This window comes from Tamandua tetradactyla, chromosome 17 (genome assembly GCF_023851605.1).
Source record: "Tamandua tetradactyla isolate mTamTet1 chromosome 17, mTamTet1.pri, whole genome shotgun sequence".
Lineage (NCBI taxonomy): Eukaryota > Metazoa > Chordata > Mammalia > Pilosa > Myrmecophagidae > Tamandua > Tamandua tetradactyla.
This window is the reverse complement of record NC_135343.1, coordinates 61,372,400-61,399,206: the sequence shown is the minus strand read 5'-3', so window position 1 is coordinate 61,399,206 and position 26,807 is coordinate 61,372,400. Positions and strand designations below refer to the sequence as shown.

The 26,807-nt window shown below is 41.3% G+C and overlaps 2 long non-coding RNA genes and 1 pseudogene across 2 annotated transcripts in view; 1 reads left to right on the top strand and 2 right to left on the bottom strand.

Moving 5' to 3' along the window:
- LOC143661317 (uncharacterized) overlaps positions 1-8,390 on the top strand; it is a 105,417-nt gene extending 97,027 nt beyond the window's left edge. The window contains exon 3 of the long non-coding RNA XR_013164503.1: positions 8,290-8,390. This is a non-coding gene — a long non-coding RNA (uncharacterized LOC143661317). The remainder of the gene's footprint in view (positions 1-8,289) is intronic.
- LOC143661319 (uncharacterized) lies at positions 3,448-25,705 on the bottom strand. Its single transcript, XR_013164505.1, has 3 exons — positions 25,605-25,705; positions 4,626-4,737; positions 3,448-3,834 (listed from the first exon to the last, which is right to left on the bottom strand). It is a non-coding gene; the product is annotated as an uncharacterized LOC143661319 (long non-coding RNA).
- Positions 6,329-7,692, bottom strand: LOC143661314 (glutamine synthetase pseudogene; annotated as a pseudogene).
- Positions 25,706-26,807: the final 1,102 nt, after the last annotated feature.

The following is a 26,807-nucleotide window of genomic DNA, read 5'->3' as shown; positions in this document are numbered from 1 at the left end:
CTACCTGAAAGTCTACAGAAGTTTCACTAAGTCTATTTTTCAGAAACCTAAAACCTCTAGATAGTTCCTAGGCCAGGTAAGCTCTGAAATCCAGAGGTACCAGTCATCTAAGAGCATCAACCAGTTGCATCCCTCTACCCCATAATATCAACACCCCTTTTCATGTGGAGAAGTGAGAATGGCCATTACCCAAATATCCCTAAAGAGTGAGAGTAAAATCAAAGGAAAAGGAGGAGTTGTAACAGAGAAGATGGTATTTAACAAATGAGTATGACTACTGAATCATTATATTGATATTTCTTTTTAGTCTCCAGTGTCTTAGAGCAGCTAGAAGGAAACACCTGAAACTGTGGAACTGTAACCCATACCATACTTGGAAACTTGTTCTATAACTACTTGTTAAAGTGTACTTTGAAATTTATTGCTTTCTTTGGTATGTATATTTCATAATTAAAAAAAAAAAAAGAAGAGATGTTTATCCTCTGCCTGAGAGATCCTCCCTCTGTATCCATCTCCTTCTGCTGTGGTGGAACTGGGGTAGCTGTAAACTTTGTTCCCCCTTCCTGGTCTTCCTTGGGAAGCTGCTCTCCCTCCCATCCTCTTTCCTAAGGCTCAACTATGGGTCGCATTCCCCTGCCCGCCCCCCACCCCCAGTGTAGAGGAGAGAGGCACCGCTGCGCTGGGCCTGTCAGAGGACCCCATTCCCCTACCCACCATGACTGGTTCAGGGGTGAACACATGCACAATGATGGCAGGTACCGGCACTTTTTTTCTTTTCTTTTTTTATTGTATAATAGAACATACATATACAAAGCAAATAAAGAAAAAAAGCAATAGTTTTCAAAGCACTCTTCAACAAGTAGTTTCAGGACAGACAGATCCCAGAGTTTGTCACGGGCTACCATACGATCCTCTCAGATTTTTCCTTCCGGCTGCTCCAGAATACAGGAGGCTAGAGGGCTTAAATATATATTTTTTAATCATCACAATCGACTATTTTTTCTTTTCTGTGAAAAATAGCACATACACACAAAAAAGCAAGAAATTTCAAAGCACAACAATTAACTGTAGAACAGATTTCAGAGTTTGGTATGGGTTACAATTCCTCAATTTGAGTTTTTAACTTCTAGCTGCTCTAAGGTACTGGAAACTAAAAGAAATATCAATATAATGATCCAGCACTCATACTCATTTGTTAAACCCTACCTTCTCTGTATAACTCCACCATCACCTTTGATCTTTCTGCCATTCTTTAGGGGTGTTTGAGCTATGCCCATTCTAACTTCTTCATATTGGAAGGGTCTGTCACTAATATGGGGTAGGGAGATGGAACTAGCTGATGTTCTGGAGAGGCTGGCCCCTCTAGGTTTCAGGACTTACCTGGTCCAGGGACCCATCTGGAGGTTGTAGGCTTCTGGAAAGTTACCCTAGTGCATGGAACCTTTGTAGAATCTTGTATATTGCCCTGGGTGTTCTTTAGGATTGGCACCGACACCTTTTTTTAATGTGTCCACTTATTCCCATCAGATAAATTCCTGGTTTGAAATTTCTGAGTCATGTGTGTGTACATTTCAAACTTGGGCATATTTTGTGACATTTCCCTCCTGAAAATTGGCACCTGGTTATACCATTCCAGCAATATGTGGGAGTCCCACGCCCTAGAAACACCTGGCAGTGTCAGTCTTTACATGTTGGCCCATCTGATGGGCGAAGACAGCTGCTGAAATCTGTTCCCAATTGTGGCCTCCTCTGTGGGTCACACTTTCACAGGCTTGTCCCTAAAGTTACCTGCCCCAGCCTCACTTCAGGGTCCTGCATGGTCCTCCGTCCAGTCCCATGGGCCTGGCTGTCACCCCGTCTTGCTCTCCGAAACTGGGACTGGGCCTTTATCATATACATTTCCCTTTCTCTCTTTAAGCTCTCTCCAGCTGCTGAGAACCCTTTAATCATGTATTGAATGCATGAAAGAGTGAGTGAAGGAACAAAGTGAAGGCATGGAAACCCTCCTGGGTGTTGCCAGGTTGTGGGCTCAGTAATAACCTGGATAGGTAAATGCCCTAGAACATCAGATTTCATCAGATCCCGTGTTTGTATGGGATGCTTTGAATCTGGGACGTGACCTTCGGGTTCCAGGAAAGACATTCCACGTGGATGGCCCTGGGGCAACACAATTCTACTGAAAATCAGCTGTTTCTAGTGCAGACTCAAAAGACATAATGCCTGGTTTCGAGTAATTTATCATCTATGTGGGGGACAGAATTAATGAAAGAATGATTTTGACTGTAAGCAGGAGTGACAGCATGTGCCATTTATGAAACATCATCCTTTATGCGAGGTAAAAACTTCTGAGAATATTTTATAAAAAGGCAATTGTTAAAGGGATTTAAATGAGATTTGAGAAGTGCTCTGGGCTCCTCATTTACCCTTCTGGGAATCTGAAGTCGTAGTTTTTCTGTTATGAAGCAATCTTAGAGACATCTAACTCTTTTTCTATGTCTCTGCAATCGAGTTTTTCCTTTTTTGTTTGTCCTAAATTGTCAGTGTTTTGGGGGATGAATGCTACAAATTGCCAAAAGCTTGCCAACATTTCTGAGTTAGGAGTATGTGTTGCAGTGGTTTCCTTGGGGTAACAAAAATTCCCAAGCCACTTCTTATCAATCTGGTTTTTCGTCTTCTTTTCAGTCGTGTCAGAACCCGAAAAGGGTCCTTGCTAGAATAGGGAATTCTGAAACTCTTAACAGGGGAATTGAAAAGGTGGATAGAAATTAACTAAAGAGAAAGGAAAATTCTGAAGGAGGTGTTATTTATTATTATTATTTTTATTTCCTTTTTTTGGGGGGGGGGGGTGCATGATCTGGGAATCAAACCGGGTCTCCCACATGGAAGGTGAGCATTTTACCACTGAGCTCCATTTTAACTGAAGGTCAGAAAAGTTAAAAAATTTATTCAAGTTCTCTCAGCTATGAGGAGACAAAGCCAAGCCTCAAAATCCATGTGCTCGGTCCAGGGGTGGTGTCCAAGATATTTAACAATCAATATGGCACAGCACCATGGCAGAGACTGGTTGGGTGCTCACCAAATCCATTTCCTTTTCTCTTTGGGTGGACGGACTACCCTTCCCAGCCTCCTTGCATTTGGGAATGATGCCTGCCACTTTAAGGCCACCCCCAAAGCCTTCATGCATGTCCCTTCATGCCCTCTCTCCATCTCCCAGCTTGTGACATGTGAGTATGGTGACCTTGGAGACAGATATTGTCAGTGACAAAGCCCAAGAGGGAAGGAGCTTGGGCCTCCAGTCCTCTCTTCAAGGAGAGCCACTCACCAATCAGCAATGCCCATTTTGGACTTTCTCTGAGTAATAAGCTTCTTTTAAGTCATTAGCCGTTGCTCTGCCCTAACTAGTTCAGACCCTGTTACCATCTGCAAACACAATTCTATATAGTCAGGCCCAACTGATCCCACATCAAACAGAGAAACAAATTTCTTTGGTTTGGTGAGAAAATGAGTTTTTTGAAGATGGAGGGAAAAAATCATTCCAAGACCAGTTTGGGGTGGGAAAGATTGTTTGGGTTTTCATAAACGAAACAGATAAAGAAATGGCAAAGGTCCAGAAGGAAGCAGAAAACTAAAAACTAAGTAAAAGTCACAGAATCCATTAAAATGGAGCAATGGTCACTTGCTTCATTTCGTTTGGTCAACATATCCTGTTATCTGGGAGGCCTTCTTTCTTTCTTGTCCATTCAGGCCTTTGATCTTTTCCTTCAACAGGGAGAAGGTGCTGATATTAATTTATATGACGTCTCATTTCTGCAAGAATGCAGAGCAAGGGAGTTTCTGGAAACAGAGAAAAAGCTTTTTTTTTTAAGTGAGATTAGACCAACAGCAAACTATTTCAACAAGGGCTTAAAATAACTTCAAGACTGCTTGAGTGAAGTGATTATACTAAACAGTTTTTTTTTAGCTACTGAAGACTATACAAAGTATTTTCCAGCGAAAGGATTATATTATTTCTTATGTCTATCCAGCTATCAACCCCAAGCTGTTAGAGCAGAGCTCAGTTGCAGCCCTGGGGTACAGACAGTACCATTCGAATTGCTGGGGGACAGAAAAATCCCCAGGCCATTCTCTGGTATCTGAAGTTTGTCTTTAGACAACAGGCTGCAGGTGCTGGCTGTGGGGGGCAGGAGGAGAAAAATGGTAGTGAGGGACGTGAGCTGAATTCCACCATTGTCCACCCTCTGAAAACCTGGAGAGGAGTTTGAACTTCACGTGGCATGCAGGGGGAACCCCGATGTGTCCCTGAGTTAGGGTGTTTGTGGAAGGACATGACTGGTCACCCTCAAGTGAGGCAGCTCCCCCCACACCCTACCACACCCCAGGTGAGTCCAGTCTCTCAACTGTAAGGCTCTGTTTTCCTGTGAGTTCTTAAATCCAGTCGGGGAGACTCGCTCCCCTCATCTCTAAGTGGCCTCTTCAGTTCAAGGAGATTTCCTACTTGTTCTCGCATATTTCTGCCAACCCAATCAGTAACACCACAAGATCAAGTTCATTTTCAAAATCTGTGACCCTGAGTTCTGGCTGTACATGGAGTCTGGAAAAATAGTTGGCATTGGTTGAGTGTTTACCATTTGCTGGACTTCGTGCTAAGCAGTTTACATAGTTCATTGGCCATTTTCTTCAGGTTTCCTGTGGTGTCCTCAGTCTCTTCTAAAGAGAGCGTCTCACCCTCAGCTGTTCCTGAGGGGGGAAGGTGGGGGTGGTCAGGTTTCATACCTCAGTTTATGTCCCTCAATAAAGTTGGATTGTTTTTAAAATGTAAGACTTGCACGTTTCTTATTAGGTTTAATCTTAGGTATTTAAACTTTTGCAATATACTGAATGGGATTCTTTTCTGTAATGTTTTGAAATTGGCTCTTCGCGGTGTATGAGAATCAGATTTGTTTACTTGGTCACCTTTCTAAACTCTCTCACTTTTATTTATTTATTTATTTATTTTTGTATGGTGTATGGAGGGGGTCACATTTCATTCCTTTTCCATGTGAGTATCCTGTTATTGCAGCACCATTTGTGGATTTGGGGGGGGGGGGGGCGGGGGGGTGGTAAGTGCATGGGCTGGGAATCAAACCCAGATCTCCTGCATGGCAGGCGAGAATTCTACCGCTGAGCTACCCTTGCACCCCCTCTAAACTTTTTCACTTCTGAGTTTTAAAACTTATTCTCTTTGATTTTCTGAGTAGGAATAATTGTGGGTTAGCAAATAATGATGATTTTTAACAGCTTTATTGAGATATAACTCATATACCATGTAATTCAGTCATTCAGAGTGTACAATTCAATTGTTTTAAATATATCCACAGGGTTATGCAGCCATCACCACAATCAATTTTAGAATAATTAAGGACAATTTCTTTTTTTTTTGAAGCTTTAAAATATGAATGACCATCTATTTTCAACACCCTGCAAAATTGACGTTCTTTTGTTCTACCTCATGCAAAAACATTTTTAAATTTGTACATTTAGTCACTATCATTGTACACTCTAGGCATTCCTAGATTATACCATCTCAGTCTTTATCGTTTATCTTTTCATCTAGTTTCATATGTACCCCCAGCCCTCCTCCCGCTAGCCTCACATTCAGCTTCGTTCAGTGTACTTACAGTATTGTGCTACCGTAAGGTAGTGTTGTGCTATGCGGGGATAATTTCTTTTTTGTTTGTTTATATATAATTTTTTTGTTGTTTTTACATTTAAATATAAAAATACTACTCTGCTTTGTGTTATAAATGGAGGACCAAGCAATAGGAACTTTTTCTTCTTAAGGTAGGGCTATCCATCAGTTAGTATTTGGAGGTTTGTGTTCAGGCTAGGGCATTTAGCCTCAAGTGAGGGAAGTAAAACAAGCGATCAAGGGCATTTTCCTCCTAATCCCCCTAACCCTTTCCCTTCTCTACTAAATCTCACCTCAAAAGGAAAGTTGGTTATCATCTTTTCTTAAAAAAATGGAACCTCCCTTCCTTTGGGTGTCTTCTCAGCTAACTACAGAGTAAGTCAGTCCCCCTCACCTTCAGCTACCCTCATGGAAAAAGTCCTGCTTTCCTGTCACAAACACAGATGCTCCATCCAGTGTGTGCCTACTGGACAAGCACACCTGATTCAAATGGAAGCAGTGGGTATTGTTGTCCCTCCCTCCCCTCCCCACTAATGCACTACTTCCTCTGTCTTCCAAAGCTTCTGTGACTATCGAAAGGGGCGTGGGGTGGGTGTGAAGAGATTAAGAACTTGACTCCCTCTACCCTGGCCCAAAAAAGCAAGAGTTATTAACTGGGCATGAGGAATAAAAAAGACCTTGCTATTCTGTCCTTTGAGTTACAGTTAGTAGGACAACTGGGAGAGAGGAGAAGCGGGAGTGGGATGAAGAACTGGGAGGGGTTTGACAGCTGGAGGTCTAGTCCATTTAGTTCTTGTACTGGAAGGGCTCATTTCCAGTCTCGTTGAGCAGACACGTGCGTATGAGGGCTTCTGTCACCGCGAAGGGGTCGCAGTTGGCAGAGGGACGGCGGTCTTCAAAGTAACCCTTCTTATCCTGGCCGACAGGCCAGGGAATGCGGATGCTGGCGCCACGGTTGGCCACGCCAGCAGAGAAATCGCTGATGTTGGAGGTTTTGTTGAACCCAGTTAGGCACCGGGCATTGTCCAGGCCCCCCTTGGGGTCGTAGGCGCGGATGTGGTACTGGTGCCGCTTACTTAGTTTCTCGATGGACTCCTCAATGTACTTCAGACCGTTGTCTTCTCGCATGGCCTTGGTGCTGAAGTTGGTATGGCAGCCTGCACCGTTCCAGTTCCCAGGAATGGGCTTAGGATCGAAGGTTGCTATCACGCCAAAGTCTTCACATACACGATGCAAGATGAAACGGGCCACCCAGAGGTGATCTCCCATGTCAATTCCTTCACAGGGTCCTACCTGGAATTCCCACTGGGCAGGCATGACCTCGGCATTTGTTCCCGCGATCTTGATGCCGGCGTACAAGCAGGCCCGGTAGTGGGCCTCCACAATGTCTCTGCCATAGGCTTTGTCTGCTCCCACACCACAGTAATAGGGACCCTGGGGGCCAGGGAAGCCGTTGGAAGGCCAGCCGAAGGGGTGTCCATCTGTCCCCATCAGGGTATATTCCTGCTCCATTCCAAACCAAGGGTGCTGGTTGCTCACCATGTCCATTATCCGTTTACAGGAGTGTCGTAAATTGGTCTCTGCAGGCTTTCGGTTATACTTGAAAACTTCACAGAACACCAGCTTGTTGGGGTCCTTGCGGAAAGGGTCTCAGAACATGGCCACAGACCTGAGATACATGTCACTGTTGGAGCCTTCAGACTGAAAAGTACTAGAGCCATCAAAATTCCACTCAGGCAACTCTTCTATGCACTTAGGCTCACTGTTCAGGGTGCGCGTCTTACAGCGCAGTCCTTCCCCGGTGCCATCGATCCAGATATACATGGCTTGGACCTTCTCGCCCTGAGGCAGCCCCATGTAGAACTGCTTGATGCCTTTGTTCAAGTGGGAACTTGCTGAGGTGGCCATGGTGGAAGGTGTTCTGTGCAGCAGGCAGGGCAGAGGGAGGGAAGGCCGCGAGAGCGAAGTGAGAGGAGGCCGGGTGTGCAGGTCACACGCTGAACCCCTCTCTCATCCTCGGCTCTCCAGGGATAATTTCTTGAAGAATATTTTGTCTTTCTCTTGTCTTATTGAATCGGCCAGAATTTTCAGTGGACTATTAAATAGTAATAGTGATACCTAGAGCAACATATAAGATTCTACAAAGGTTCCATGCATTACGGTAACTTTCCAGAAACCTACAACCTCCAGATGGGTCCCTGGTCCATATAAGCCCTGAAACCTAGAGGGGCCAGCCTCTCCAGAACATCAGCTAGTTCCATCTCCCTACCCCATATTAGTGACAGCCCCTTCCAACATGAAAAAGTTAAAATGGCCATAGCCCAAATACCCATTAAGTGTGGGATAGAAAGATCAAAGGTGATGGTAGAGTTATGCAGAGAAGGTTGAGTTTAACAAAAGAATATGATGGCTGAATCATTAAATCAATATCTCTTTTAGTCTCCAGTATCTTCAAGCAGCTCGAAGTAAGAACCTAAAATTGTTGAATTATAACCCATATTAAACTCTGAAATACGTTCTATAATTAATTGAAATCTATTGCTTTTTTGTATATATGTTATGCTTCACAAAAAAGAAAAAAAATGTGATTGTGATGATAAAAACTTATTTATTCCTTCTAGCCTCCTATATTCTGGAGCAGCTGGAAGGAAAAATCTAAGATGATGGTATGTGGCCCATGACAAACTCTGTGATCTGTTCTGTAACTGCTTGTTGAAGAGTGCTCTGATAATTACTACTTTTTTCTTTCTTTGCTTTGTATATGTGTTATATTATACAATAAAAAAAAGTTAAAAACAATAATAATGGTGATAGTGGGCAACCTTGCCTTGTTCCTGACTTTTCTGGGAATGTCTGAGTTTTCACATTGAATTGAATATTTGCTAAAGGTTTTTGGTAGTTAACTTTATCAAAGTATAAAAGTTTCCTTCTACCTCTAGCTTGCTAAGAATTTTATGTTTTTATTTAGAATTGCATATACATTTCATTCAATCCACTTGTCAAAACATTTATTCAAGAATATATGTTTTTTTATCCTTTAATCTGCTAGTGGAGCAAATTATTGATGTGTAGTCCTTTTAAAATAACATTGGATTTGTTTATTTAGAATTTTTGCCTTTAGGTTTTTGGTGGCATTAGTGTATAGATTTCACCCTCTCTCCTTTCTCCCTCCCTTTCTCCCTTCTTTCCTTTTTTTCTCTTTTTTTCCTGTTTTCTTTTTTCTCTCCCTCTCTCTTTTTCTTCCTCTCTCCCCCCCCTCTGTTTTTGTCATTTCTTATATGCTGTACCAATGCAAAGTCATGCTCTTCTCAGGATGGTTTTAGTTGGGAAAGGTGCAAGGCCTACCCATTTCTACCCAACTCAGGACTCCTCTAAGGGACACTTTTTGCTCTGGACCTTCTAGTGGGGCTGACTTGGTCAGACCCGCATCAACGCCTGACAGCTTCCCCTGGCCAAACTCAATTCCTCCCTTCCCCTTTACCAGGTGTTGCTCCCCAATAACCTTTTTCATTTCTAATTCCGAATCGGTATCTACTTCCCAGAGCACCCAACTGACACAAACGCCAACGTTGTGCAGTTTGGTAGCTAGCCTTGTAGATTCACTTTTCTGCACTCCGAAATAATTTATGTGTCATAGAAACGATCAGGTCCTTGGGAAGTCCATGTAATTCACTGATAAAACCACTTGGGCCTGCTTTGTTTTTGTTTTTTGAGGCAAAGACCTTTGATGTTGTTTTAATTTGCTAATGCCGCTGGAATGCAATATACCAGAAATGAGCTGACATATCATAAGAGGGATTTATTAAGCTAAAAGTTTACAGTTCTAAGGCCATAAAAATGTCCAAACTTAGGCATCCAGAAATAGATACCTTGACTCAAGAAAGGCTGGTGGTGTCTGGAACACCTCTGTGAGTTGGGAAGGCATGCAGCTGGTGTCTGCTGGTCCTTTGGCTTCTGGTTTCAAACAGCTTTCCCAGGGGCATTTTCCTTCTGCAGCTTCAAACATCTCTGTCTGTGTTGACTCTGGTTCCTGTCTAGCTTCTGTTGACTCTCTCAGCTCCTAGCATCTCCTGGGGCTTCTGCATTTCCAAATGTCTGTGTCTGTCTGTGTCCTTGTTGCTTCTGACATGTTTTTCTTCCCATGAGCTCTTTTAAGGGCTCCAATAAACTAATCCAGACCTACTTTGAATGGGTGGAGTCACATCTCCAGCTAATCAAAAGGTTATACCCACAGTTTGGTGGGTTATATCTTCATGGAAACAACCTAATCAAGAAGTTCCACCCTAAACAATAAGTTTGGCTCCACAAGATTGGATCAGGATTGAAAGCATATGGCTTTTCTGGGGTACATAACAGCTTCAAACCAGTACAGACATTAATTCTGATTTCTTCTGTGTTTATTGGTCTACTCAGGTTTTCCCTTTCTTACTGTATTAATTTTGGTCATTTGCATTTTCCTAGAAAAGCCTATATTTTTAAAGTAATATTAATTTCTTAGTGGGCTCTTGAAATGGTTTAAAATCTCTTCATCAATAGTTGTGTTTCCCTTCTCATCTTAAATATGAGTTATCTTTTAAATTCTATTCACATACCTTTCTTATGAAATTTGATTAGATTTATTTATAGTAATAGTCTTTTTTAGGATTCACCTAAAAAGGATTCACCTATTGTATTATTAATCAAGTTTATTGGGTGTGTGGTGTGTGTGTGTATGCACTTTACAGCATTAAATTCTTCTAAATTTTATACTCCATCCCTCTACTTTCTTTGGGTTTATCTTCTTGCTCTTTCATTCTAGTTTCTTGGTTGTAGTACTTCTTTCATATATTCTATTTTTGTGCAGGAACTTCTATATGACACAAAATTTACCATTTTAACCATTTCTAAGTGTGTACTTCAACAGTTTTAATCATATTCACAAGATTGTGCTATCACCACCACCTTCCATTGTTGAAACAAACTTTTTCATCCAAACAGGAACTCTGTACCCATTAAGGAATAGTTTCCCATTTTCCCTTCTGACTGGACACTAATCTACTTTGTTTCTGTGAATTTGCTTATTCTAGATATTTCATATACATGGAATCATACAATATCAGTCCTTTTGTGTCTGGCTAATTTCGCTCAGCATAATGTCCTCAAGGGTCATCCATACTGTAGCATGCATCAGAACTTTATTCCTTTTTACTGCTGAACAATATTCTATTGTGTGTATAGACCACCATATCTTTATCCATTCATTGGCTGATGGACACTTGGGTTGTTTCCACCTTTTGGATATTGTGGATAAAGCACTATGAATATTGGTGTACAAGTATTTTCGTGTATGCTTAACTCTTATTTCTCGTAAGTTTCCCGAGTCCCACTTGGTCCCATCCCATCAGCCCTTGGAACTTAATCTCTCATCAGGGCTTATTTCTAGCTTATGATTTCTTCTTCAACACAGAGTTATTTTAAATGGTGCCTTCAATTTTCTAGAGGAAGGATTTGGGGAGAGACTAACTCTCATTTATTATTATTTTTAATTTCTAATTTTATTGCACAGTGGCCAAAGAATAAGGTTTGTACATCTGCCTCTTAGATTTTATTGAAATTTTCCTAGTAGCCAAACACACAATTCCTAGCAAAAGGACTGTAGGTATTTGGGGGCAAATGAGGACTCTCCATTTGTTCGTCACAGTGTTTTATTTATATATATTAAATAGGTCTATTTTGGAACTCTGTTGTGAAGTGCACTGAGGCATATGACTATGATATATTTTGAGTGAACTGCAACTTTTATCAATATGAACTATCGTTTGCATATATAAGGCTTTTTTTTTTCACTCTTTTTTTTTATTAATTAAAAAAAGAATTAACAAAACAATTAGAAATCATTCCAATCTACATGTACAATCAGTAATTCTTAATAACATCACATAGTTGCATATTCATCATTTCTTAGTACATTTGCATCGATTTAGAAAAAGAAATAAAAAGACAACAGAATAAGAATTAAAACAATAATAGAAAGAAAAAAAAACAAAAAAAACAAAAACAAAAAACCTATACCTCACATGCAGCTTCATTCAGTGTTTTAACATAATTGCATTACAATTGGGTAGTATTGTGCTGTCCATTTCTGAGTTTTTATATCCAGTCCCGTTGTACAGTCTGTATCCCTTCATCTCCAATTATCCCTTCTCTTTTTTTTTTTTTTTTTTAATTAACGGAAAAAAAGAAATTAACCCAACATTTAGAGATCATACCATTCTACACATGCAATCATTAATTCTTAACATCATCACATAGCTGCATGATCATCATTTCTTAGTACATTTGCATTGGTTTAGAAGAACTAGCAACATAACCGAAAAAGATATAGAATGTTAATATAGAGAAAAAAATAAAAGTAATAATAGTAAAATCAAAACAAAACAACACAAAACAAAACAAAAACCTATAGCTCAGATGCAGCTTCATTCAGTGTTTTAACATGATTACTTTACAATTAGGTATTATTGTGCTGTCCATTTTTGAGTTTTTGTATCTAGTCCTGTTGCACAGTCTGTATCCCTTCAGCTTCAATTACCCATTGTCTTACCCTGTTTCTAACTCCTGCTGAACTTTGTTACCAATGACATATTTCAAGTTTATTCTCGAATGTCCGTTCACATCAGTGGGACCATACAGTATTTGTCCTTTAGTTTTTGGCTGGATTCACTCAGCATAATATTCTCTAGGTCCATCCATGTTATTACATGGTTCATAAGTTTATCTTGTCTTAAAGCTGCATAATATTCCATCGTATGTATATACCACAGTTTGTTTAGCCACTCTTCTGTTGATGGAGATTTTGGCTGTTTCCATCTCTTTGCAATTGTAAATAACGCTGCTATAAACATTGGTGTGCAAATGTCCGTTTGTGTCTTTGCCCTTAAGTCCTTTGAGTAGATACCTAGCAATGGTATTGCTGGGTCGTATGGCAATTCTATATTCAGCTTTTTGAGGAACCGCCAAACTGCCTTCCACAGTGGTTGCACCCTTTGACATTCCCACCAACAGTGAATAAGTGTGCCTCTTTCTCCGCATCCTCTCCAGCACTTGTCATTTTCTGTTTTGTTGATAATGGCCATTCTGGTGGGTGTGAGATGATATCTCATTGTGGTTTTGATTTGCATTTCTCTAATGGCCAGGGACATTGAGCATCTCTTCATGTGCCTCTTGGCCATCCGTATTTCCTCTTCTGAGAGGTGTCTGTTCAAGTCTTTTTCCCATTTTGTAATTGGGTTGGCTGTCTTTTTGTTGTTGAGATGAACAATCTCTTTATAAATTCTGGATACTAGACCTTTATCTGATATATCATTTCCAAATATTGTCTCCCATTGTGAAGGCTGTCTTTCTACTTTCTTGATGAAGTTCTTTGATGCACAAAAGTGTTTAATTTTGAGGAGTTCCCATTTATTTATTTCCTTCTTCAGTGCTCTTGCTTTAGGTTTAAGGTCCATAAAACCGCCTCCAGTTGTAAGATCCATAAGATATCTCCCTACATTTTCCTCTAACTGTTTTATGGTCTTAGACCTAATGTTTAGATCTTTGATCCATTTTGAGTTAACTTTTGTATAGGGTGTGAGAGATGGGTCTTCTTTCATTCTTTTGCATATGGATATCCAGTTCTCTAGGCACCATTTATTGAAGAGACTGCTCTGTCCCAGGTGAGTTGGCTTGACTGCCTTATCAAAGATCAAATGTCCATAGATGAGAGGGTCTATATCTGAGCACTCTATTCGATTCCATTGGTCGATATATCTATCTTTATGCCAATACCATGCTGTTTTGACCACTGTGGCTTCATAATATGCCTTAAAGTCAGGCAGCGCGAGACCTCCAGCTTCGTTTTTTTTCCTCAAGATGTTTTTAGCAATTCGGGGCACCCTGCCCTTCCAGATAAATTTGCTTATTGGTTTTTCTATTTCTGAAAAATAAGTTGTTGGGATTTTGATTGGTATTGCATTGAATCTGTAAATCAATTTAGGTAGGATTGACATCTTAACTATATTTAGTCTTCCAATCCATGAACACGGTATGCCCTTCCATCTATTTAGGTCTTCTGTGATTTCTTTTAGCAGTTTTTTGTAGTTTTTTTTATATAGGTTTTTTGTCTCTTTAGTTAAATTTATTCCTAGGTATTTTATTCTTTTAGTTGCAATTGTAAATGGGATTCGTTTCTTGATTTCCCCCTCAGCTTGTTCATTACTAGTGTATAGAAATGCTACAGATTTTTGAATGTTGATCTTGTAACCTGCTACTTTGCTGTACTCATTTATTAGCTCTAGTAGTTTTGTTGTGGATTTTTCCGGGTTTTCGACGTATAGTATCATATCGTCTGCAAACAGTGATAGTTTTACTTCTTCCTTTCCAATTTTGATGCCTTGTATTTCTTTTTCTTGTCTAATTGCTCTGGCTAGAACCTCCAACACAATGTTGAATAATAGTGGTGATAGTGGACATCCTTGTCTTGTTCCTGATCTTAGGGGGAAAGTTTTCAATTTTTCCCCATTGAGGATGATATTAGCTGTGGGTTTTTCATATATTCCCTCTATCATTTTAAGGAAGTTCCCTTGTATTCCTATCTTTTGAAGTGTTTTCAACAGGAAAGGATGTTGAATCTTGTCGAATGCCTTCTCTGCATCAATTGAGATGATCATGTGATTTTTCTGCTTTGATTTGTTGATATGGTGTATTACATTAATTGATTTTCTTATGTTGAACCATCCTTGCATACCTGGGATGAATCCTACTTGGTCATAATGTATAATTCTTTTAATGTGTTGTTGGATAGGATTTGCTAGAATTTTATTGAGGATTTTTGCATCTGTATTCATTAGAGAGATTGGTCTGTAGTTTTCTTTTTTTGTAATATCTTTGCCTGGTTTTGGTATGAGGGTGATGTTGGCTTCATAGAATGAATTAGGTAGTTTTCCCTCCACTTCGATTTTTTTGAAGAGTTTGAAGAGAATTGGTACTAATTCTTTCTGGAACGTTTGGTAGAATTCACATGTGAAGCCATCTGGTCCTGGACTTTTCTTTTTAGGAAGCTTTTGAATGACTAATTCAATTTCTTTACTTGTGATTGGTTTGTTGAGGCCATCTATGTCTTCTTGAGTCAAAGTTGGTTGTTCATGTCTTTCCAGGAACCTGTCCATTTCCTCTAAATTGTTGTATTTATTAGCGTAAAGTTGTTCATAGTATCCTGTTATTACCTCCTTTATTTCTGTGAGGTCAGTAGTTATGTCTCCTCTTCCATTTCTGATCTTATTTATTTGCATCCTCTCTCTTCTTCTTTTTGTCAATCTTGCTAAGGGCCCATCAATCTTATTGATTTTCTCATAGAACCAACTTCTGGCCTTATTGATTTTCTCTATTGTTTTCATGTTTTCAATTTCATTTATTTGTGCTCTAATCTTTGTTATTTCTTTCCTTTTGCTTGCTTTGGGGTTAGCTTGCTGTTCTTTCTCCAGTTCTTCCAAATGGATAGTTAATTCCTGAATTTTTGCCTTTTCTTCTTTTCTGATATAGGCATTTAGAGCAATAAATTTCCCTCTTAGCACTGCCTTTGCTGCGTCCCATAAGTTTTGATATGTTGTGTTTTCATTTTCATTCGCCTCGAGGTATTTGCTAATTTCTCTAGCAATTTCTTCTTTGACCCACTCGTTGTTTAGGAGTGTGTTGTTGAGCCTCCACGTATTTGTGAATTTTCTGGCACTCTGCCTATTATTGATTTCCAACATCATTCCTTTATGGTCCGAGAAAGTGTTGTGTAAGATTTCAATCTTTTTAAATTTGTTAAGACTTGCTTTGTGACCCAGCATATGGTCTATCTTTGAGAATGATCCATGAGCACTTGAGAAAAAGGTGTATCCTGCTGTTGTGGGATGTAATGTCCTATAAATGTCTATTAAGTCTAGTTCATTTATAGTAATATTCAGATTCTCTATTTCTTTGTTGATCCTCTGTCTAGATGTTCTGTCCCTTGATGAGAGTGGTGAGTTGAAGTCTCCAACTATTATGGTATATGAGTCTATTTCCCTTTTCAGTGTTTGCAGTATATTCCTCACGTATTTTGGGGCATTCTGATTCGGTGCGTAAATATTTATGATTGTTATGTCTTCTTGTTTAATTGTTCCTTTTATTAGTATATAGTGTCCTTCTTTGTCTCTTTTAACTATTTTACATTTGAAGTCTAATTTGTTGGATATTAGTATAGCCACTCCTGCTCTTTTCTGGTTGTTATTTGCATGAAATATCTTTTCCCAACCTTTCACTTTCAACCTATGTTTATCTTTGGGTCTAAGATGTGTTTCCTGTAGACAGCATATAGAAGGATCCTGTTTTTTAATCCATTCTGCCAATCTATGTCTTTTGATTGGGGAATTCAGTCCGTTGACATTTAGTGTTATTACTGTTTGGATAATATTTTCCTCTAACATTTTGCCTTTTGTATTATATATATCATATCTGATTTTCCTTCTTTCTCACTCTTTTCCATATCTCTCTCTTCTGTCTTTTTGTGTCTGACTCTAGTGCTCCCTTTAGTATTTCTTGCAGAGCTGGTCTCTTGGTCACAAATTCTTTCAGTGACTTTTTGTCTGAGAATGTTTTAATTTCTCCCTCATTTTTGAAGGATAATTTTGCTGGATATAGGAGTCTTGGTTGGCAGTTTTTCTCTTTTAGTAACTTAAATATATCATCCCACTGTCTTCTAGCTTCCATGGTTTCTGCTGAGAAATCTACACAAAGTCTTATTGGGTTTCCCTTGTATGTAATGGATTGTTTTTCTCTTGCTGCTTTCAAGATCTTCTCTTTCTCTTTGACCTCTGACATTCTAACTAGTAAGTGTCTTGGAGAACGCCTATTTGGGTCTAATCTCTTTGGGGTGCGCTGCACTTCTTGGATCTGTAATTTTAGGTCTTTCATAAGAGTTGGGAAATTTTCAGTGAAAATTTCTTCCATTAGTTTTTCTCCTCCTTTTCCTTTCTCTTCTCCTTCTGGGACACCCACAACACGTATATTTGTGCGGTTCATATTGTCCTTGAGTTCCCTGATACCCTGTTCAAATTTTTCCATTCTTTTCCCTATAGTTTCTGTTTCTTTTTGGAATTCAGATGTTCCATCCTCCAAATCACTAATTCTATCTTCTGTCTCTTTAAATCTATCATTGTAGCTATCCATTATTTTTTCTATGTTTGCTACTTTATCCTTCACTTCCATAAGTTCTGCGATTTGTTTTTTCAGTTTTTCTATTTCTTCTTTATGTTCAGCCCATGTCCTCTTCATGTCCTCCCTCAATTTATCGATTTCATTTTTGAAGAGGTTTTCCATTTCTGTTCGTATATTCAGCATTAGTTGTCTCAGCTCTTGTGTCTCATTTGAGCTATTGGTTTGTTCCTTTGACTGAGCCATATTCTCAATCTTTTGAGCGTGGACAGTTATCTTCTGCTGCTGGCGTCTGGGCATTTATTCAGATTTCTCTTGGTGTTGGACCCAGCAAGGTTGTAATATTTTTCTGTGAAATCTCTGGGTTCTGTTTTTCTTATCCTGCCCAGTAGGTGGCGCTCGTGGCACACATTTGTCTGCGGGTCCCACCAGTAAAAGGTGCTGTGGGACCTTAAACTGTGGAAAACTCTCGCCGTCCTGGGGGTTCGCTAGCCGAAGCGGCTTGAGCCGGCCTGGGGTCCGAACGCAGGGAGGGTTGCTGGTCGCCGCAGCCAGGGAAAGAGCCCGTCCGAATTTCCTAGTCGGCCCTGGGCAACAAGCGTGGCGGGAGGGCGCCAGCGGCAGTGGCCCGCCCGAGAGAGTGCACGTTCCCCGGGAGTCACGGGTTTGGAAGGGGCCTCCCGCACCCGTCACCGTTCTCCACGGCCTGGGGGTTTCCGATCCAATTCTCTCAGTTGGTCCGGGGGCTGCGCGTGGTGTGGGCGCCAGTCGCCTTGGTTTCAGGGGACCACCTCTCCAATTCTCCCAGCCGGCCCGGGAAGGGGGAAGGGAGTAACTCCGGCCGCTTGCCACCCCGCCCGGTAAGGCCCGCGCGCCTCGGCGATCTCACCCGAGCTGCTTCTCTCAGCCAGCCAGCCGTTCCAGGATGGGGTACGCTGTCTTTTTTATCTCTGTTGTGGCTTTGGGCGCTTTCTGTATCGTTTCTACTCCCCTAGTAGGTGTCCTGGAGAAGAAACTAAGATCCGCGCGTCTTACTAAGCCGCCATCTTCCAGGAAGTCCCAGGCTTTTTTAAAATGTAGTTTCTGATATTATAGCTACAGCTGTGTGTTTTTTTTTTTTTTTTTTTTTTTTTTTTTTAGCAATTGCCCAATCTTGTATAACTAGTTAGGCGGTATGTATTTTCCTATTTCTTTATTTTCAAAGTCCCTGCTTAATTTTGCTTTAGATAGAACTTTTGTTAATTGTATATAGCTTGATTTTTTTCTTTATTTTATCTAAACTCTAATTCTATGTCTTGCAATAGATTAACTTAACCAACTCACAGTACGGTGATTACTTATATGCTTAGCTTTATCCCTATTATGTTATTTGATTTTATTCTATTTATCATACTTTCTTCTTGTTTCTTTTTCATGTTACTTTCCTTGTTTCTTTTTTCATTCCTAATTTTCCTTCAGGTGATCAGTTTTTTTTTTTATTCCATTGTTTTTCCTCATAGACGTTGTCTGTCCTATTTCTCTTCTTCCAATGGTTATCCACAAAACTTTAAGACATGTTCTTAAACATTTGTTCATAAACTTTCATTTACTGGGACACAGCTACTCTTCCTTGTTGTTGTTATTGCCTATGACTGATTTTGCGCTACAGTGTCAAAGTTGAGTGGTTGCTACAGAGACTGTATGACCTGCCAAGCCTGAATATTAGCCATCTGGCTCTTTATCAAAAAGTTTACTGACCCTTGGTCTAGATGTCTATCTGCTCCCAAGCAAGATAAAAATTAATACGGAAATTAATTCTTCCTTCCAACCTTCAAGTCTTCCTCCCTGCTACTGAGACTTTAGTTCCAAAAACTGGAAAGAACCGAAATATCTATCAACACGTGACTGGATAAACGAAACAGTGTACTTCAATACAATGGGTTGCTACTCAGCAATAAGAATGAATATTTGTACAACAGCATGGATGAGTCTTAAAGTAGGTGCCAAGTGAAACAAGCTAAAGGTAAAAGCTACATGCTAATTGAAGATAACGTTTATGGGAAAATCTAGAAAAGGCGAAACTCTAATGATGGAATGCAGATCAGTGGTTTCCAGGGACCAGGGGTTGGGGCAAGTGATTGGCTGCAAAGGAACACGAGACAATTTTTAGGGTGATAGAAATATTTTATATCATGATTGTGGTGGTGGTTACACAACTAGACAATTGTCCAAACTCACCCAATTGTACATTTAAAATTGGTAAATTTTATTGCCATTTGAAAAAAATCTGGGCAAAACTGATCTATAGTGGAAAAAATGTCTATGAAGGGAAGAGGCATGCAATTACTTTCTGAGGTTATGCTAATGTTTTATACCTTGTTGGGGGTTGTATCACACAGGTTTAATGTTTTTGCCAAAACTCAGCTAACAAATACATAAAATTTGTGCATTTTATTGAGAGTAAATTTTACATCAATAGAATGTATCAAATATTGAACTCAGTTAATGATATGCACACTTAAGTATTTAGGGTTAAGGTACTAATGTCTGTAATTTAAGATGGATTAATGAATTGCTAGATGGGTAGTCATCTGCCAAAGCAGATGTGATGAAGTATTATGGCTACAATCTAGGTAGTGGGTGTTCATGATTATTTTCCTCAACTTTCCAGTATGTTTGAAAGTTTTCATATGAAACAAAAGACCTGTTCTGCCTTTTATGGTGTTTGTATCGACATGGAACGGATATGTATCACTCTGACGTCTGGATCCAGTCCCTTCCCCATATGCTTTAAATGCATTCTTATGCATAAAGAAATAATTTTCAAATGGTTTCCTCTGGACCACATCCTATTACTGTGCTCAAGTTCCCTTCCTCAAAGCCAGGGAGAAGCCATGAGGGGACCTTTGGACCAGCAGCCCCCCTGGCCATCCCTGATTTCTGAGGCCTGGCCCCTGTTGCTGCATACGGGCCCCTTCTCTCCAAGCCTGGGAGAATTACAGGCGTCCAGGTAGTCCTTGGGACTTGGTTTATTCTGCTACAACCCTGAGCATGGCACACTAGCAACGTGAGAAACTTCCGGAACCCAATTTGGTGGTGGCACGGAAAACTTCTGGAACACAATTTGGTGGTGATATGAGAAGCCTCTAGAACCTAATCTGTTGCTGATGCCCTAGTGGAAAAATAATAGATTCCCAATAGTTCAGCACAGAAAGGGGCCTTTGATATCATTTTAGAGACAAGGAACTGAGGACCAAACAGAGGATGTGCCTTGCCCAAGCCCACCCAGCTCCATGGTATCAGGGCTGAGGCTGCACCCCGAGACTCCCCACTTCCAGCTGTGTTTGGGCTGCAGCCTGTGTGACATCTCAGGTATCATGAGGTGGTAGCAGCCCCTGGGCAAGTTATTTCATCTCCAAGGTCGGGTTTCTCAGGGAGAATATAAGAATAATAATATCTTCCCCCTGGGGTGCTGAGACATTTAAATGGAACACTGTCTACAGAGCAGCTAGCGGATGAGTACTCCCTGCTGGGGGAACCCACTTTATTGTAAGGAACTATTATGTTATTGGTAAATGCACTGAGCACCAAGGTTGAAAAACCATATTTTGGCTCTGGGGCAAAACTTGAGAGCTGTGACTTTAATCCTCGCACCCTTCCCTGAAACAGCTGTATTTTCCATATTTTATAAATAAGGAAACTGAGAAGCATGTCCAAATCTGGATTAAAGACAAGTGTTGTTCTCTAATCCTTGTCTTGTCAAGGATGGTCTGATCAAAATTACCAGTAGGCAAAGTTGACTTTCATGCCTCCTTCATCTCTTTTCAACCCTGTGTCCTCCTTGCCCCACCACACTGGGCAGGAAAAGGATGTCAGGGACTATCTGATACTCCTGGGAGGTAGGAACACTGTCAGGAACCACATTTCCCAGGAACCCGCAGGACAGCCTAGAAAGTTCCTTATTGTACTGGCAAAAGAATTGAGCCAATACCTAGAGAGGATTCCCTTGTGGCATCCCTGAAGCAGGGCCACTCAAAAGGTGCATGTACAGCATCTGTTGGAAGCGAGAATTCCACTCTCACCTGCATCCCCAAACCTACTGAACCACTGGGATTGGGGCCCAGGAATCTGTGTTTTAACAAGTTCTGCAGGTGATTCATATGCATAGTAAAGTTTGGGAAGTATTGTTCTTGGGGACCAATTCAAGGGCCCAAGAGTAGACCAGTCTCTGGGACCCTGTTCTCCTCCAAACTAGGAGCACAGAACTTGTGTTGAGGGTCTTTCCCAAGGAGGGAGTAAGAATGAACAGGGAAGTCCCATAATAATAAAAATAAAATGCATTTCCTCACTCTCATTACCCTCACAGCTCTCTTCCAAATGTTCTTTCACCTTTAACAAAGTGCCTAAAGGAAAATGACGGCTGCAGGGCCTTTGGTGGCACAGGGCCAAGTCAGAGAGGACTGTGAAATGGAATTCAGAGTTGACTTGACCGAACTGGATGGGGAGGAACTGGGCAGGATGTGACATGGCCTCGGACAGGAGGTTGACCTTAGCCTGGGCTCAAAACCAACAAGCAAAAGACCTCCTTAGCCTGGGCTCAAAACCAACAAACAAAAAATCTCTTGTCTGCAACATACCCTCCAGTCTGCCAGCTGCTGTCATTGCCCTGGGGTGTGATAAGACCACGGCCCAGTCAGCAGCCTGGCTTCTAATGTCCTGTTCTGTCACTCTCTGGACATGGACCTTGGACAGTTACTGTGGCTTCTCTCAGCCAAGGGGATTGTGTGTGTTAAAATATCTGGGACCCAGGAGGCATTCAACACAAGTGAGAGTAACCCCAGCTCTTGGCTCTTGTTGGGAAGGGGTTACTGCTCAGCCCCTGGCCATACCATCCTGTGCCGGAGAGCCTTGCTTTGGGCTCTCCCATTGAGAACCCATGGAGTCAAGGTTTGGGTGTGACTCCTCCACTCTGACACGTACCTCTGTGGCACATGACCATGGTTTATAGATGAACTGAAAGACTCAGGACACCCACACCCTCCCTTCTCCAAGATTCTCTCCTTCATGTTGTCCCTGCACTTTGCCAAGCACTAGCCCCTATGCCTGTCCTTCAGAGAGGAAGACTGATCCTGCTCAGCCACATATGATTTCCCTGCTGGTTAGTGGACAGGGGGCTGTGGGGTGGGCTGGTGGAGAATTATTCTGAAGTTAATTAGCCCCCAGAGTGGTCAGCTTTGGGGTGGGGCATCAATAACATTTGTCAGACATCACGTCCATGGAGGGCAAATGTCCTGCTGGCATCTCTATGATACCTTATATGTCAGTCAGGGTTCTCTAGAGAAATAGAACCAACAGGAGAGGTTTGCATATATGAGATTTATAGAGGTGTCTCATGCAATCGTGGAAATGGAAGAGTCCAAAATCCTTAGGGCAGGCTGTGACGTTGGCAGCTGCGATGAAGGGTCTTGACAAACTCCACAGGAGAGGCTCACTGACTGAAGAAGCAGTAAAGTCTCTCTTCTTAAAGCCTTCAACTGACTGGATAATCTCATTGCGGGAGACACGCCTTAGTTGATTGCAGAGGTAATCAGCCACAGATATGATCAACTGAGTGATAATTTTTTTCTTAACTGACTGACAATGCACCAGCCTTCTGGTTTATCAACCAGAAGCAAAATATCCTTGCAGCAATGGTCAGGTCAGTGCTTGCCTGACCAGGCAACTGCGTATCATCATTTGGCCAAGTTGACACCAGAACTCATCAGCATACGTGGTCATTTGAAGCTGTGTGGACTCCAAAAAAGAATACCCTTAAAGCTGATCCATTCCTGTGGGTGTGGACTCATTGAAGTTGGATATTTCAGTGAGTAGGATCTTAACTTGGGATGTGACCCACCGCATTCAGGGTGGGTCTTAATCTCCTTACTGGAGTCCTTTATCAGAGGATAAAAGACAGAGAAGATAAAGGGAAAAGCCCCAGAGAAGCTCAGAGATGAAATTCAGAAAATCCAGAGCTCAGAGATAAAAGCAGGAGAAGTTTAGAGAAGAGGACAAACAGAAGCTAAGAGGGATAGAAGCTAAAGCAGAGAAACATGCAGAGGCTCAGACAGGGAGCCATCAAAACCAGAAACTAGAAGCAACAAAATCCTGGTGAAAAAAGAGAGACAAATAGACATGCCATGTACCTTCCCATGTGACAGAGGAGCCCTAGATGCCAGCAGCTTGTCTCCAGAGTCCATGTACCATCCAGGAGATGGCTTGATTTAGACATTTTCATGGCCCAAGAACTGTAAATGTGTAAATTAATAAATTCCAATTGTAAAAGCCAACCCATTTCTGGGATATTGCATTTCATCAGCTTTAGCAAACTAAAAACAGCATATATGGTGTGATGGTTAGGTTCTGGTGCCAACTTGGGCAAGTGATGATGCCCAGTTGTCTGATCAGGCAAGCACTGACCTGACCATTGTTGCAAGGGTATTTTGTTTCTGGTTGAAGAAAGCTGGTGTATTAAATCCTCAGTCAGTTGATTCTCCTAATTGTATGCTTATCTGAGGCAAGGCTCTGGGTGATAATGTTTTTGACACCTTTACAGAATTGTGTGGAATTGAGAAGTATAATGATGTTGGCTGGTTGTTGGTAGATATGCTGGATACAGTGATGAGGAAAAGGGATGAACTGAAGGCTTGAAATTTGCAACTTCAACACTGTATGAATGATGTAAAACTTTCCATGCTTGCCCTGAAAGAAAATCTTATTTCCTATGGTCGTAGACTTGAGATCTCTGAAAACGAGATACAGAGCCTCATTGTGTGAGTAACAGATTTACAATGTAAACTAAAGTCTCAACCTTACTGGGTATCTGTTGTCAAAGTTAGGGCTTTAACTGGAAAAGAATGGACTCCTGAAACATGGGATGGAGATATATGGCTTGATAATGATGGTAATGGGGAGATGGAATTCCTGTACTCTGCTGAGGCTTTGTTAGATAGATCTGTAATGGACTGCCCTGAGGAAATAGCCTCCCATCCTCCGGTCTCCACTTAACAAGATTAACCATCAGTGCTTGCTAACTCTGTAACCACATCCCCTGGGGAAACAGCCCTCACTACTTTCTCAGGAGTGATTAATCCTGTTTCACCAGATAAAATTGCAATGGAATGCCCTGAAGTAATTTTCTTGAAAGATGCTGTGCCTGTTTGAAAGGATTATGTACCATAGAAAAGCTGTGTTTTAATCCTGATCCATCTTGTGAAGGCAGCTGTTTCCTTTAATCCTTATTCAGCACTGTAGGTTGGAAGCTTGATTAGATTATCTCCACGGAGATGTGACTCACCCAGTTGTGGGTATTAACCTTTGATTAAAGGGAGATGGGACTCCACTCATTCCAGGTGGGTCTTGATTACTTTACCGGAATCCTTTAAAAGAGGAAACATTTTTGAGAGCCATGAGAACCAGGAAAGCCCAGGCACCTTTGAAGACGAAGAAGGAAAATGCCTCCAGGGAAGCTTCATGAAACAAGAAGCCTGGAGAGAAAGCTAGTAGATGTCGCCATGTATGCCATGTACTTTTCCAGTTTAGAGAGAAACCCTGAACTTCATCAGCCTTTCTTGAAGGTAACCTCTTGTTGGTCCCTTAATTGGACATTTTTATAGACTTGCTTTATGGACATTTCTGTGGCCTTGAAGTGTAAACTTGCACCTTAATAAATTCAGCCTTTTAAAAGCCATTCTGTTTCTGGTATATTGCATTCTGACAGTTTACAAACTAGTACAAATACTTCTATTTCTTTTCATGACCCACCCCCACTCCTCTTTTCTTCAAGACCTATAACTAGACTAAAGCCCCAAAGGCCCTGAAAGGTGAGGTACAAAGTGTCTCCCAGGAGGAGGTACGTTATATTCCAAAAGAGCTGCATGAATTTTCCAGTCTACATGGATAGAAATTGTTGCCTCCCAGCCAGAGGGACATCTGTGCCTGGGATTAAAGTAATTCCCCTATTTCCCCTGTCTTGAGAAGTTGCAGGCATTCATGAGGTTAAGCCTTTCTATAAGCTCTTTTACAAGCTCTGTTGAGCAAACAGCTAAGTTGATTTGCAATTGTTGTTTACCCTCGGGCTGGAGGGAGTAAAACTTCCTGGAATATCGCATGCAGAAGTTTCCGAGAAGATTGCCCCCTGTCAAGGGGGTAGGGAGGAAATGGGTGTGACCTGGGGGTGGTGACCCGCTAGATAAGGGAAGCTCTGAGGATACAAAAGGGAGGCAAGAAAACATAAGACTACTACTACTAAGATGGGGAACTACTAAGAAAGAACTAATAAAGATCTGACTCCCAAGAAGCAGGGAGCCCTGAGTGATGGAACCATACTTGTCTCCTGAGTGCTGATTTCTTAAGTCAACCTCGACGCCCCTCTCCTGACTCGGCTTCAAGAGCCGGACGCGGCAAGAAATCAGGGGAATACGTTTGGGAAAGGATATTATTGGTGTGGGACAATGATGGAAGGAATATAAAGTTGGATCAAGCTGAATTTACTGATATGGGCCCACTAAGCAGAGATTCTGCACTCAATGTTGTAGGTAAAAGGGTTAGAAAGGGCATTAACAGTTTGGATGGTTGGCTGAAACACAGATCAAAAGGTAGCTGACATTATCTGAGATCGAAATGCCAGAACTGTCCTGGTATAATGTAGATGAAGGGATCCAGAGGCTTAGAGAAATTAGAATGTTAGAGTGGATTTATCATGGAAGAACTGCTCACATACCCCAGGAATGTCCGGAGGACACATCTTTCACCAGAACCTTGACAAATAAATTCACGAGACTAGCTCCATCATCCCTGAAGAGCTCTATAGTTGCCCTTCTCTGTAGGTCAGATGTTACCATGGGAACTGCTGTCACTGAGCTGGAATCCTTAAATACAATGGGGATGATCAGATCCCAAGTTGACAGAAGTCACGTGGCTACAATTAATCACCACATTATGGGTGTGGCCGCCATAATGGACAGCAGACTCAAAGCAGCAGTCAAAATAATCTGACTTGTAGAGTCTTGAGGTGTTGGCTAGTAGATCATGTTGTAACTAGAAGTAAAATAGATGAGCAGTCTACTAAATTCTTGTTTGAGCTGTATAAGCAGAAGAATTCTCAATCAAGGGAAGAGAAGTCTAACTTGAATTACAAAAACAGAGAGTCTCAGCCCCTTAGTCAATCCCAGACTTGAGACAGTTTACAAATCCAGAGCTGCTTGTATGAGGCGAGGGCCAGGTATCTTTGGGGAAGGACCCTTTAATGCTGTTCAAAATTTACACTGTTAACCTTCCTCTGAGGCTTCCCCAAGGAGACCTACAGCATTTTACCAGGATGCAAAAGAAAATGACCAAATATTTGGGGGCTTATTAGACACTGGCTCAGAAGTGACACAAATTCCAGGAGACCCAAAATGTCACTCTGGTCGACAAGTCAGAGTAGGGGCTTATGGAGGTCAGGTGATCAATGGAGTTTTAGCTCAGGTCCATTACACAGTGGGTCCAGAGGGTCTCTGGATCCATTCTTTAGTCATTTCTCCAGTTCCAGAATGCATAATTGGAATTGATGTATACAGCAACTGGCAGAATCCCCACATTGGTTCTCTGACTCATGGAGTAAGGGCTATTAATGATAGGAAAGGTCAAGTGGAAGCACTATAATTGCCCCTACCTAGCAAAATAGCAACTCAGAAGCAATACCATATTCCTGGAGGGAGTACAGAAATTAGTGCCACTCTTAAGGACTTAAAGGATGCTGGGGTAGTGATTCCCACCACATCCACATTCAACTTTCCTATTTGACCTGTGCAGAAAACAAATGAGTCTTGGAGGATGACAGTGGATTATCATAAACTTAACCAGGTGTTGACTCCAATTGCAGCTGCTGTTTCAGATGTGGTATCATTGCTCGAGCAAATCAACACATTGCCTGGCAGCGTGC